This window comes from Triticum dicoccoides, chromosome 3A, assembly GCF_002162155.2.
Source record: "Triticum dicoccoides isolate Atlit2015 ecotype Zavitan chromosome 3A, WEW_v2.0, whole genome shotgun sequence".
In the NCBI taxonomy this organism is placed as follows: Eukaryota; Viridiplantae; Streptophyta; class Magnoliopsida; order Poales; family Poaceae; genus Triticum; species Triticum dicoccoides.
Window position 1 is genome coordinate 746,915,874 of NC_041384.1, and position 13,857 is coordinate 746,929,730.

The 13,857-nt window shown below is 46.9% G+C and overlaps 1 pseudogene; it reads right to left on the minus strand.

Annotated features, from left to right (window-relative positions):
• Positions 1 to 857: 857 nt before the first annotated feature.
• LOC119273250 lies at positions 858 to 2,075 on the minus strand (annotated as a pseudogene).
• Positions 2,076 to 13,857: the final 11,782 nt, after the last annotated feature.

A 13,857-nucleotide genomic window follows, 5' to 3' on the forward strand; every position in this document is an offset into this window, starting at 1 on the left:
GAAAACACATGTACCTTAACCATCTTTGATCAACGAGCTAGTCTAGTAGAGGCTTACTAGGGACACGGTATTTGTTTATATATTCACACACGTATTTAAGTTTTTGATCAACACAATTCTAGCATGAATGATAAAACTTTATCATTAATAAGGAAATATAAAATAAGAACTTTATTATTGTCTCTAGGGCATATTTCCTTCAGCATGCATGTCCCCACTTCATGACTGTTCCACCCACATGGATCAATGAAATGCATGCGAATTTTAGTGTGCGTGCATGCCTTTTTTGCTTGTGCTTGCTTCTGTCTCTTTGCACGCGTTTGCTTTTGTTTTTTGTTGAATTTTTTTATTTATGTGTACTTTTTAATGTTGAGTGTGTCTAAATTGCAAACAAGTACTACACGTATATGGAAATTTCATTACTATATGTTTCTTTTTATACATATTATAGAAGTGCAATTTTTGAACTAGTTGGAAGAAAATTTTATGCTTTAAGTTTTATTTCACTTTCTTTCTTATTTAAGGGTAATACCAATGACACTAATTTATTTTTCTGTGAGGTGCTACATGAGCTGTTATTCTCGACCAAGATTACTCCCATTAAACAAATAACGGGTGACTCATGGGGCGTGAAAAATAATCACACTACCTGATGGGTACAATAATGTATGTGATGACACTGAATAGAACCGCCATTGTTCCACATCTTTGCTGGTAATTACGCCTACGTGAGCATTTTATTTTATTTAGGTAATTTATTAGGTAAACAGTTACGTAGCTTCACGAGCAAGCATTTTCGTGATTCAACAGACACATATGACCTAGGTTTGGCAACACGGAGAGGCCGTATAGCTCGCTCATGTCCGCCGGAGAGGCCGTGCAGCTCGCTCATGTCCGCCAGCTCGGATCAGGACCCGGGTGCCCGCCGGCAAGTCGTAGCCCAGCAACCGCGTGTCCTCCACCGTCTCCCGCGGCAGGAGCAGCGGCATCGGCGGGTGGAGGCGCAGGGCCTCCTTCACCACCGCCTTCAGGTAGGGCAGGCGGGGGAGATGCTACTCCGTCACGGCGGCGCCGGCGCCCTGGCCGACTGCCGCGCGGACCTCGTCCTGTAGCTTGCGCATCTCGTGCGGGTGGTTGATGAGCTCAGCCATGGCCCATTCCAGCAGCGTGAAGGTGGAGCCCGTGGCGGCGGCCAGCATGTCCAGGATGATGCCCTTGATGCTGCCCGTGTCCAGCTCTTCTGTAGAGTCCAGCATCACGTCCACGAAGTCTCCCTCCTCCCCGGTGGCCGCAGCCGCGCGGCGGCGCTGGCGGTGGTCGGTGATGACCCGCTCCAGCAATCCGTCCATGTCCTCAAAGACCCGCCTCGTCTTCTTCTCCAGCCCCGTGACGACGTCCACCCAACGCAGCCACGGCACCGTCTCTCCCATGGGCACCGTGCCCAGCAGCTCCTCAATCTCGGCGAACACCTTCCTCAGCCTCGCGCCGCCGCCTTCGACCACGTAGTCCGTGTCGCCAAACGTGCATCGCGAGATAACCGTGTTAGAGTAAACGATGAGGTTGTCACTGAGGTTCACGACGTCGCCGGCGTGTCGGCGGACCCAGTCCACGAGCGCGGCGGCCTCCTGCGCGCGGACGTGCCCCAGGGACGCGACGCGGCGCGCCTGGCGCCAGTGCTCGCCGTAGGGCGTGAAGCCGATGCCGTAGTAGAAGCGGTCGACCATGAGGAGCCTGGGGCGGCTGGCGAAGTCGAGGTCGCGGGTCCTCATGGCCTCCTCCGCCGCGGCTGCGGAGCACGCCACCACGGTGGGCACGCGCCCGAGCCGCAGGTGCATGACCGGGCCGTAGGACGCGGCCAGCGCACGCAGGCTCCGGTGCGGCAGGCTCCCGAGCAGGTGGAGGTGGCCGACGACCGGCAAGCCGGGCGGCGACGGAGGCAGCCGTAGCTCGCCATGCCTGGCGGCATTGCGGCCGCGCTTCGAGGAGGAGACGAGGACGGCGACGGCGAGGAGGAAGGCGAGGACGGTGAGGGCATAGGGGGAGTCGAACATAGCGGCAACCATGTCTGCAGCCATTCTCGACGGCCGCCGGCAAACTCGACGGTGGGGAGATTGATGGATTTGACTTGAACCATGGCGGCAGCGAGATTGCATATATAGAAGATGGAGAATGGAGAAGTACGTAGCCCCCAAGTCTCTGTTGCAAGCTTAGAGCATCTCCAACAGCCACGCAACGCGCCGCGCGCTAAAAACTCATTTGTCGCACGCCCTTCGTCTGGTTTGACGCGGCCGACAATGCTAGCTCCAGCAGGCGCGCTAAAATTGAGCGCGTGCGCGTTGCTCCAGCGGCCACACTAAACTGCAGCGCGCGCTAAACATTGTGTACATTTTTTTAATATAGATAATATAAAATTCATAGAATACATAGATATTTTACATAGTTCCATAGCATAGATAAATAAAAAACTACGGTGCAACGACATAAAAAAACTACTAGATAGTGCAACTACACCCTACTCCTAGTCATCATCATCATCGCCATTCTCGCTGGTCTGGTCCGAGGTATCGAGCCACATGTCCTCCCAACGGTCATCATCAGACGAAAAGATCGACTGCCCACCATTTTCAACGATTTCGCACTGCGATAACGCCAAGGCCATCCGCCGACGCCTGTCCAACCGCTCCGCGCGGCGCTTTGTCGTCTGCTCCTCGCGGCGCCTTGCCCAGAAGGCTTCCTCATTGGCGACGTCCTCCGGGTGGCGCCGGCGCCACTCCGCCATGGCCCGCTCGTCCTCCTCGGTGACGAGGAGGCGGCTGCCGCCGAGCGTGCTCCGCACGGTCCTAATCCGTGATAAGACGAGGCGGAGGGGCGACGTCCTGCGCCTGCTGGCGCGTGTGGACATCCTGAAAGTTCATCTGCTGGCGCGGCATGTTCAGATGCCACGCCGCCGCGTCGTAGGCGCGTGCGGCCTCGTGCGAGATCTGGAACGTACCGAGGCCGAGCCGGACATCGCCGGACCGAATCTTGGCGGAGTACCAGCCGTTGGGGCGCTGGCGGACGCCGCGGTAGCCCGACGCTCCTCGGCGGCGCGGCGGTGGCGGGGCGCTGGAGCGGCGAGGAGAGGAAGCGGTGGAGGCGCTGGAGCGGCGAAGAAGTTACGAGGCGCGCGTGGCAGTGTCGATAGGCGCATGGCGAGCGCCGCAATTTATAGGCGCGCCGGAATCGGCACGCCAAAAATAACGCGCAAACTGCTGCCCTTTCCCGCGGGCGCTTGTTTCCAGCCACCGCTGGAGCGCGCGAAACCGTCCAGCGCGCGCTAAAAACGATTGATTTTTCAACGCAAGAATGGGAAGATGGAAGATTTATTGCTGAACAGACATGCATGATTTTTTTCAAAAATCTGCTGATGTGACATATGGGTGCTGAGATGGAATGATTGCATGTTAAGATGAGGTGAATAGGCTGCATGTCAAGAGAATGGGACCAACTTCTTAGTAATGTAAGATTACAATAATTAATTCCTAACATTTTTTACACTGTCACAAGTCACAACTGAATGTTCTGAATTTGTGGAAACGCAGGTACGCGGTGGTGTTTCAGGGCGTGGTTCAGCCCCTGTCTGCTGTGAGAAAAGCGTGCCGGGACGACGCGGTCCTCTGGCGTAGTCGCTTCGGCCCCGACCAGCATGGGCATGTCGACATTTAAAAGAAATGTTCTGAATTTTTGGACACTGCCACAACTGAATGTTCTGAATTTTTGACAATCATATAACTGAAGTGTGCACTTAATGTTCTTAGTTTTTTACACAGTGCTTTAACCGAATGTACTTAATTTGGTGGACAATTTATGAACTTAAAGCACTCCTGGTTGTTGTGACCTGAAAATTCTGAATGGGACTAGAACGAGACAAGCAACACAGTTCATTCCAGCAGAGGAAGTGCGTATTACCCAGAATGCACCTCAATTCAATGATTTTCTTGATGATTTCCTATTTCCGTGAATGAACTAGCTCAACATGCACCTTAGTTCATGAATGAACTCATGCTTTTGTTAAGCACAAAGGCCAAGTGTTGTTAAGAGTTAAGACAAGTCATGTAGTGAACCTGTTTTCATTTGGTCTCTATACATGACCTGAACTACATGACCAAGTGATGTAGAGACAAGTCTGTAATGAACTAGATGATCATCTACTTACTTATCTCTTTTCTGTTTATTTTTAGTATCATTGCCCAGAGAAATCACTATGTCCTGCACTGAACATTTGTACGCTGGTCTGGCCGCTACGGCACATGAGATGATCCTCTACTTACTTGCTCTTCACTGTCCACGACGTAGGCTGAACATATTAATTTGTCCTGGTTAACTACGACCAGCTCTTGAACATTTTAGATCATACTCATGATCATTCAGTGACGAAACTATATGCATTGAACATATTCGGTCAACAAAACACTTCATTCAGCAACAGAAGGGTTCACGCGGGCAGAAGCTACATATTCAGGCAACATAAGAGCATACAGAATTGCCATGGCTTTTCATGCCTTCAATTAAAACACCTAAACTTGTTGCCGAATCACTTGTTCCCAGCTAGTGCAACAACAGTTGCAACTTGCAAGCAGACCACAATACATAAAAACACCAAACAGTGCCATCCTATCCCTCCAAATGATCTGCACCCTCTGCATCCTTGCAATCATCTTCTTCTCGCTTCTGTGTTTCTCCTGTTTATGAATGTGATCCATAATGATGTTTGATTTTCTTTGAACACTGGTAATTTCAACAAAAAAATAACTTATCTAGCCAGTTTTTCGATGTTGTGATGTACAGTAGCTACACAGATAAATACATGGAAGTGAAATAGTGAGTGATTTCTATAAAGAAGAGATCGCCAATGTAATATTTGTTATGAGACGGACAAACAGAAATATTAGAACAATTTTCTAGAGCAATAAATAGCTCATCATATTAGTAAATGGTAGAATTGTGGGGCACAAATTACTAAGCTCGATGGAGTCAAAGAAATGAGCATGCTAATCCGAGAAGAACAATTAGCGAGTCAAGTCATTAATCTCTGAGCTCCTAGTTGCTTTACAAGATTTATATTGTACTCCCTCCGTTTTCATTTACTCTGCATATTAGAGTTGACTGAAGTCAAACTTTGTAAAGTTTGATCAATTTTATAGAAAACAATATAGACATTTATCATAATAAATCTATACGATGTGAGAGTACACATTTAATAATAAATCTAATGTTGTTGATTTGTTATTGTATATATTAATATTTTTGTATATAAACTTGGTCAAAGTTTGTAAAGCTTAACTTTGTCCAAAGCTAATATGTGAACTAAATAAAAACGGAGGGAGTATAAATAATCATCGAACGCAATGTACTCCCTCATCTTAAAATAAGTGTCGTTATTTTAGTACAACTATGTAGTAAAGTTATATTAAATCAGTGACACTTATTTTGAGACGTAGGGAGTAGATTGGTAATTTCCATGTGGGGATGACCCAACCTGTTTATCTTCGCTTCCTTTTGATGTCGACACAAGTTCAAATGGACAATCAGATATTCCCTGATTAATTTTTTATGTTTATTGTTTCTACAATTTTTTTTTGAGCATCAGTACAGACACAAGCGCTCATATACACGCGCATACACTCATCCCTATGAACGCACACACGCACACCCTACCCCTATGAGCACCTCCGAGAGACTGAGCCGGCATATCATCTTGAGATTTACGAAGCCACCATAGGCGCCTCGTCATCGACGGGAACGTCTCCTCCCACTGAAAGCGCATCGCCGGAAATCCTGAAATAAATCCAGGAATAATGCGAGCACCAGGATTTGAACCCTGGTGGGCTGGGGATACCACTGTCCACCTAACCAACTCAACCACAGGTTGATTCACATTGTTTCTACAATTTTAGTACTACAGTTTAAGGAACAAATCAATCGAATATTGGGAAATAAGAGGGATAACCAACGAGATCATTAGAAATAAAGACAGATGTAGACTTTTTCAAATAAACTTAAAATAAACGGAAGTTCACTAACCCTTCCTTGCCATGTTGTCGCTGATGTTGATTGTGCGACCGATCGGCCAGCCATGCGCCTGTGCAAATTCAACTGTCGATCGCATGCCCTTCTCATCTCTATTGGAAGGTGAACACCTGCATTGAAGGAAACTGATCCTAGACCTCTCGTGAAAGGTATCAAACCCAAGCAGGGGAAAATAATGATTTACCTGTTGTTCTTTGGCGCGGTTATGCGCCGCCCGTCGTGATTCCTATCATAGGGTCGCCTACAGGAGCCATGGTAGGGTTGGCCCAATAACCATGTGGCAGCGTCACGCTAACGTCATTCATGTTTTTTCTTTTTCTTTTTCTTTTTCTCCTTCCCTTTTTCTTCACATTTTTGTTTCTATTTTTTTACTACTGCTTATATTTAGAAATAACAATTTACATGAAATTTTGAAAAAACTTAACCATGCATTTGAAAGTGATAAATGTGTATATAAAATACTTCTTATGCATACAAAAAATGTACAAAGTGAAGAAAAAGTAGAAAATGTTAATCATGGATACCCAAAGCGTAGTCATGTTACAACAGATGTTAGGGCATCTCCAGCCGTTGGCCCCCCAGGGGGCGCCTAAAATCGCCGCCTGGGGGTGAGTCGGCGCAAAAATTGGGCCTGGAGGCGAGTTGGTCCCCAGCCGCCGGCCCCAGGGCCGCCCCCAGGCATGTTTTAAAATAAAAAAAGTTCGGCAAAGTTCAGCTTAAACACGATAAAATTCGGCCAAACACGATAATTTTCGGCACATTTCGGCGAAGTTCGCGGATTTTCATTACATAGCACATATACATAAACTAATCTAAAGGAAAAACTGGCTGAAGTCGCCGCCGTCGCCGCCATCGTCGTTGTCGGCCTTCTCCTCCTTGACGCGGGCGCCCCTGCTGGACCCCTGCCCGGCGTCGCCATGGCGGACTGGTGGCGGCGCATCGTCGTCGTCGTCGTCCCTGTCGCAGATGACGACGACTCCGCCTTCATCGCGGCCGCGTCGACGCTCCGCGATGCGAAGCAGGGCGGAGCGCTGGCGCTCCTTCACCTTCTCTAGGCACTCCTTCTCCATCGCTATGGAGTCCCTGCGCGCCCATTCCAGGGCCACGTCATCGTCGTCGAGCTTCGTCGTCACCAGCGCGGCCGGCTCCTTCTTCACCGGTGCGAGCCCCGGCTCCTTCTTCACCGGCGCGAGCCCCGGCTCCGTCTTTGGCTTGACGAAGCGCGGAGGAGGAGCCGACGAGGAGGCGCGCCGGCCGCCCTCGTTGATGACGATGCCGGGATGTTCGCCTGGAACAGGAGTCAGGACTCCTGTTCGCGGAGCGAACGGCGGCCGAAGCCGTTGGCCGCCGCCTCGTCTCCGGGTAGCGTTCCGCCATGGCGACGGGCTCGGGAGAGGTAGAGAGATAGAGGGAGGGGCTGGGCGGCGGCGCTCGGGAGAGGGAGGAGCTGGGCGGCGGCGAGGGGCGGGGCTGGTGTGGGCACAGGCGAGTACAGGCCACCGCCCATATAGCCGTGCCGCAGCCGTGTGTACGCGTGCGAGGGAGGGGAGGCGTCGGTGCGCCGTCCTGTGACGCGCCGCCCGTGAGGAATCAATGGCAAGGCTAACCGGCGGCAGCCTTGGCATTGATTCCACGCGGGAACCGAGGCCGTTGGGGGAAGACGACGTGTCGCTGACGCGGCGGGCCCGCGGCTGTTTCGCGCCAAAATAGTTCGCCCCGGCGCCCCCGGGCGCCCTCAGCGCGCCGGGTTCGGCCTGGGTCCGCCGGCGCTGTTTTCGGCCCAGGCCGGCGAAAATCGGGCTCCTGGGGCGCGACTGGGCCGTTTTTTTGCGCCGGCGCGAAAAAATCGGCTGGGGAGGCCTTCCTGGGGGCGCGGCTGGAGATGCCCTTAGTCATGTGTACGAAAATTGTTTCTCACATTTTTTGAATTCATGATTTTTTTAATTTTGTAAGCAGTTTTGGAATTAATGAAGATTTTATAAATCCACAAATATTTTGAATTCATGAACAATATTTGAAATTTGGGAGTAATTTTAGAAATTCTGTTATAAGTTTTGAAATTCGTGAATAATTTTTCTATTCACAATAATATTTTTAATACATGAATTGTTTTATTCATGAACAACTCTTGAATTCAAAAACAAAATTTTAAAATCACAAACATTTTCAATTTCGCGCGAATTTTAAAATCATTTTTGTAATTCCCAAACATTTTTTATTCATGACTTTTTTGGATCCAAGAACAGTTTTAATTACCTGAATTTTTTTAAATTTTATATTTTTTAATAAGATACAACCGAAATTAAAAGAACATGCAGAGAAAACTGACGGAAGAAGAATTTTCAGCCGCGCTGTGTATGTATTGGCAGGGCCACATTGGCAAGAAACACTAGCTTGCACAATAACAATTTGCAGACTGTGCATGAAGTAGGTCGTCAATAGGGCGGAATCCTATTTAGCGCTTATTACTGAGCAAGTTTCTTCGTTGGGCGTATACCTTGTTGGGCCGGACCATATAACCTGTGATAGTTCCGGTTGCACGAAGCCACCAGAAGCTTCAAAAAAAAACTTCCGGTTCATGTTGTGTTGATGCAATTTTCTGCTTGGTTTTTTATACCTTTTTCCGTGTAATTTCTCCTTTTCTTTCTCATTTTTATTTCTCCTTTTATTTTTAAAACATTATTTACAAATTGATAAGTATTTCTAAATTCATGATTTTTTTCCACATTCGTGTTTCTTTAAGTTCGCATAACGTTTTAAAATACGTGAACATTTTCATCAGAATCCATGTACTTTATTAAAATTCATGAAAAAAATTCAAACACATGAATTATTTTAAATCAGCAAAAAATTTCAAACCCATGAAATTATTTCAAATTGCTGAACTTTGTGTCCAAATTAATTAACTTTTCAAAATTGATGAAAATTTTAAAATTCATGAACATTTTTAAATCCGTCGACTTTTTCAAATCCTTAAATCTTTCATTCAAATTCATGAATTTTTCAAAATGCATGGATATTTTTTTCGAATCCTGATTTTTTTTGCTTAAACGCTTTATATTATACTTATATAAATTCAACTGTATCAGATTAAAGGCAATTGTCAACCAGTTAACCAAGGGAAAACCAACCGAGCTAGCTGCGAGCGGCGAAAACGACCCGAGCGATCAGCTACCATTTGGTGGCCCGGCCCACGTGAGCGATGTGAGAGCGCCAGTTGCCTAGCCCCCTCGAACTGCTTCTGCTCTGTTTGGCAGACGCACGTGAGCGACGGACAGGATTGGGCTGCGCTAGTGCAACCCGAATGAATAGTGTTTCCTAGCTACTCCCTTCGCTCCTTGATATTAGGTGTATTGCTTTTTTGATAAAATTCTATAATGTAAGGTGCCTTTGTTCTAATTCCTCGTAATCCCGTTTTTGGGTCATCAGAAAAAGGAAATTATCTCCTATCTGATTATATGTATCTCTCATTGTAGAGAAAAAAAAACTATATAACTTCTGATTCTGCTTCCTTTCCTAGTCTAAATGATTTACTTGTCACTAATGAACGAATTAGACAAGGGTGATTTCGTCTTAAATTGTCTATATTTATGTGTCTTGGACACCGTGCCAAAAATAATACACCTTATATAAATGAATGGAGGTGGTATATTATTAATAATAACAAAATAAATAAATATGGCATATAGGAAAGATTGTTTCACTTCCAAACAATACCGAAAAAATAACAAAAATAGCAAAAGTAGAGCAAGATTAAGACATGCTAGAGCACTTTATAAATGCAAACAGAGGCACGGATGGATAGAGCATAACCATATGTCCAAAACATCCTTACTGAACATGCTCAAAAGAGGCATGGATCTCACTGTAGCAACATGAATACATGGCATGAAAATAACAGCAGAACAAAGACTTAGTAAAATCCTAAGTCCCTGAAATCAGCAACATCACGGAGGCTACTTTGCAAGCTGGAAACAATCAACACATGGCATATCATGAAGAGTGGATTGCACCACAGAAAAGATGGCATGTTGTAGCTCATAACACATGTAGACTTCATGCTCAAAAGAAAATCACGCGAAAAGATGCAAAAATGACAAATGAGCATGTTCTGATAACAGGCAGCAGACAACATTATATAGCACTCTTGCAACGATGATTTCGGCATCAAGATGAACTCAAATGAACATGGCATAATGGAACAAAATGAAGAGCACATCGTGATGAACATTTCGGTATATCATGCATGCAAAACGGATCTACGAAGAAAATGCTCGGATGCATGACACGAACACGTATGCAAAATGAGATGCACATGAAGACATGGCAAAATGCAACATGCAAGCAAACGGCATGGCAAGGACGGCGAATAACTGGCGGACACCTAGTGCATCAGATCCGGGGTGTTACAATAGCTTCCCCAAGCTTGTGGCTTTGCATATCATTAGCATCATGGGTATTCAAAGAATTCATACTAACAACATTGCAATCATGCTCATCATTCAAAGATTTAGTTCCAAACATTTGAATGCATTCTTCCTCTAGCAATTGAGCACAATTATCATAATCCTTATTTTCACGGAAGACATTAAAAAGATGAAGCATATGAGGCACCCTTAATTCCATTTTTTGTAGTTTTCTTTTATAGACTAAACTAGTGATAAAACAAGAAACTAAAATATTCGATTGCAAGATCTAGAGATATACCTTCAAGCACTCACCTCCCCGGGAATGGCGCCAGAAAAGAGCTTGATGTCTACTACGCAACCTTCTCCTTGTAGACATTGTTGGGCCTCCAAGTGCAGAGGTTTGTAGGACAGTAGCAAATTTCTCTCAAGTGGATGAACTAAGGTTTATCAATCCGTGAGAGGCGTAGGATGAAGATGGTCTCTCTCAAGCAACCCTACAACCAAATAACAAAGAGTCTCTTGTGTCCCCAACACACCCAATACAATGGTAAATTGTATAGGTGCACTAGTTCGGCGAAGAGATGGTGATACAAGTGCAATATGGACGGTAGATATAGGTTTTTTGTATTCTGAAAATATAAAAACAGCAAGGTAACTTGTAGCAAAAGTGAGCGTAAATGGTATTGCAATGCTTTGAAACAAGGCCTAGAGTTCATACTTTCACTAGTGCAAGTTCTCTCAACAATAATAATATAACTGGATCATATAACTATCCCTCAACATGCAACAAAGAGTCACTCCAAAGTCACTAATAGCGGAGAACAAACAAAGAGATTATGGTAGGGTACGAAACCACCTCAAAATTATTCTTTCTGACCGATCTATTCAAGAGTCCGTAGTAATATAACATGAAGCTATTATTTCCGTTCGATCTATCATAGAGTTCGTAATAGAATAACACCTTAAGACACAAATCAACCAAAACCCTAATGTCACCTAGATACTCTAATGTCACCTCAAGTATCCGTGGGCATGATTATACGATATGCATCACACAATCTCAGATTCATCTATTCAACCAACACAAAGTACTTCAAAGAGTGCCCCAAAGTTTCTTCCGGAGAATCAAGACGAAAACATGTGCCAACCCCTATGCATAAGTTCATTGAACCCACAAGTTGATCACCAAAACATACATCAAGTAGATCACATGAATATCTCATTGTCGGTGTCAAAACCGGCGGATCTCGGGTAGGGGGTCCCGAACTGTGCGTCTAGCGGATGGTAACAGGAGACAAGGGACACGATGTTTTTACCCAGGTTTGGGCCCTCTCGATGGATGTAAAACCCTACTCCTGCTTGATTAATATTGATGATATGGGTAGTACAAGAGTAGATCTACCACGAGATCAGAGAGGCTAAACCCTAGAAGCTAGCCTCTGGTTTATATAGACACCGGAGAGGGCTAGGGTTACACATAGTCGGTTACAATGGTAGGAGATCTACATATCCGTATCGCCGAGCTTGCCTTCCACGCCAAGGAAAGTCCCATCCGGACACGGGATGAAGTCTTCAATCTTGTACCTTCATAGTCCAAGAGTCCGGCCAAAGGTATAGTCCGGCTATCCGGATACCCCCTAATCCAGGACTTCCTCAGTAGCCCCTGAACCAGGCTTCAATGACGACGAGTCCGGCACGCAGATTGTCTTCGGCATTGCAAGGCGGGTTCCTCCTCCGAATACTTCATAGAAGATTTTGAACACAAGGAAAGTGTCCGGCTCTGCAAAACAAGTTCCACATACTTCTATAGAGATAATAATATTTACACAAATCTAATCTGCTGATGTATTCTACAGTGTGACATCACACGACGACCAAGCCTTTATTCGAATCGTTTTTACTGTCCCACCTCAGCGCGTTTTGCGAGGTGGTTTCCTTGGCACGTCTTATCGAAGCAAAGATCGTGTCCCCTTTATTTACGGGATTCTCATTAACACAGACGTGGGCAACCCGGTCGTGCCCGTTGGTATATCTCCTCAATCAAAAGCGAGTCTCAAACGGTCACGGGGAGGGCTCTTGGTATTCAACCTCTTATAAAGAGACCAAGGCTTTACTCCTTTCTTTCGATCTCAATCGAATTCGCCCTTCACCTCGAGTTCCAACACTCAAGGCTCCAGATTTCAGGCGCTTCGGACTTTCGACGATGTTCGGTTCCGACCTTCGAGGCTGATGGATGCCTTCCTCCGTCACGGAGGAGGACGTGCTAAAGCTGAGAGAGGCCAGGTTCTTGACCGGCAAAATCTCGCATAGGCTGCCTGCTCACGGGCAGGTCATTCCCACTCCCAAGCCTGGTGAGAGCATGGTGTTCGTGTCTCACTTCCTTCGGGGGCTAGGCTTCCCGACGGATCCCTTCGTGAGGGGGCTCATGTTTTATTATGGGCTGGAATTTCATGACTTAGCTCCGGAGTCCATCCTCCATATTTCATCATTCATCATCGTGTGCGAAGCCTTCCTCTGCATTACTCCTCACTTCGGACTATGGCTCAAGACCTTCAAAGTAGAGCCGAAGATGATCGAGGGATGACACGCGGAGTGCGGAGGTGCTGTTATAAGCAAGAATGCTGATGCTCCATGGCCCGAGGGCTCTTTTCAAGAGGATTCCAGCTTATGGCAACGAGAGTGGTTTTATATCACCGCTCCCAGGGGCAGCAAGTGGGTGGCGCCACCTGCCTTTCGCTCGGGTCCCCCACCACAGCTAGCGTCATGGGTTAATAAAGGACTGGACTGGGGGCCGTCCAAGGACGTGCCCTTGTTGCAGGGCCGCATCCGAGATCTCCTAGAAAGAGACATCAGCCTGGTCGTGGTGACGCAGGTCATGTCAATTCGCCGAACCCTGCCCTGCAAACGTCGCCCCCTCCGCCTGTGGGAGTTCAATCCGGAAGGACCACGAGCTCTCCAACATTTTATGGGCGCGACGCCCGTGGAGATGTACAAATTGTTCTTCGGATCACAAGCAATGTGTCCGGACTCGACCGAGGACACAGGTCTGAGCTGCAATCGCCCAGATACTCAAGTAAGTAGCCCTATGCCCGGACTCGCTATCCGCATATTTATCATAAAATTGCCCTTAAAAGAGCTGTCCTTTAAACAGGAGTGGATAGAGAAAGCAAAGCTAATCAGGTGTCCGGCCCCCCTTCCTGAGACCACGCCGGATCCCGTGCTAGTCAGGATGTTGGAGGTTGTGCCTTTGAAAGAAAACGAAGGGGGGACAAGGGAGCTACCGCCTCCCCGAAGGAGGCTGTCAGGAAAGGAGGAATCGAGAATTCCTCTATCTAGGGGAAGAAGAGGACCGCCTCTGAAGACCCGGAGACCATGGTCT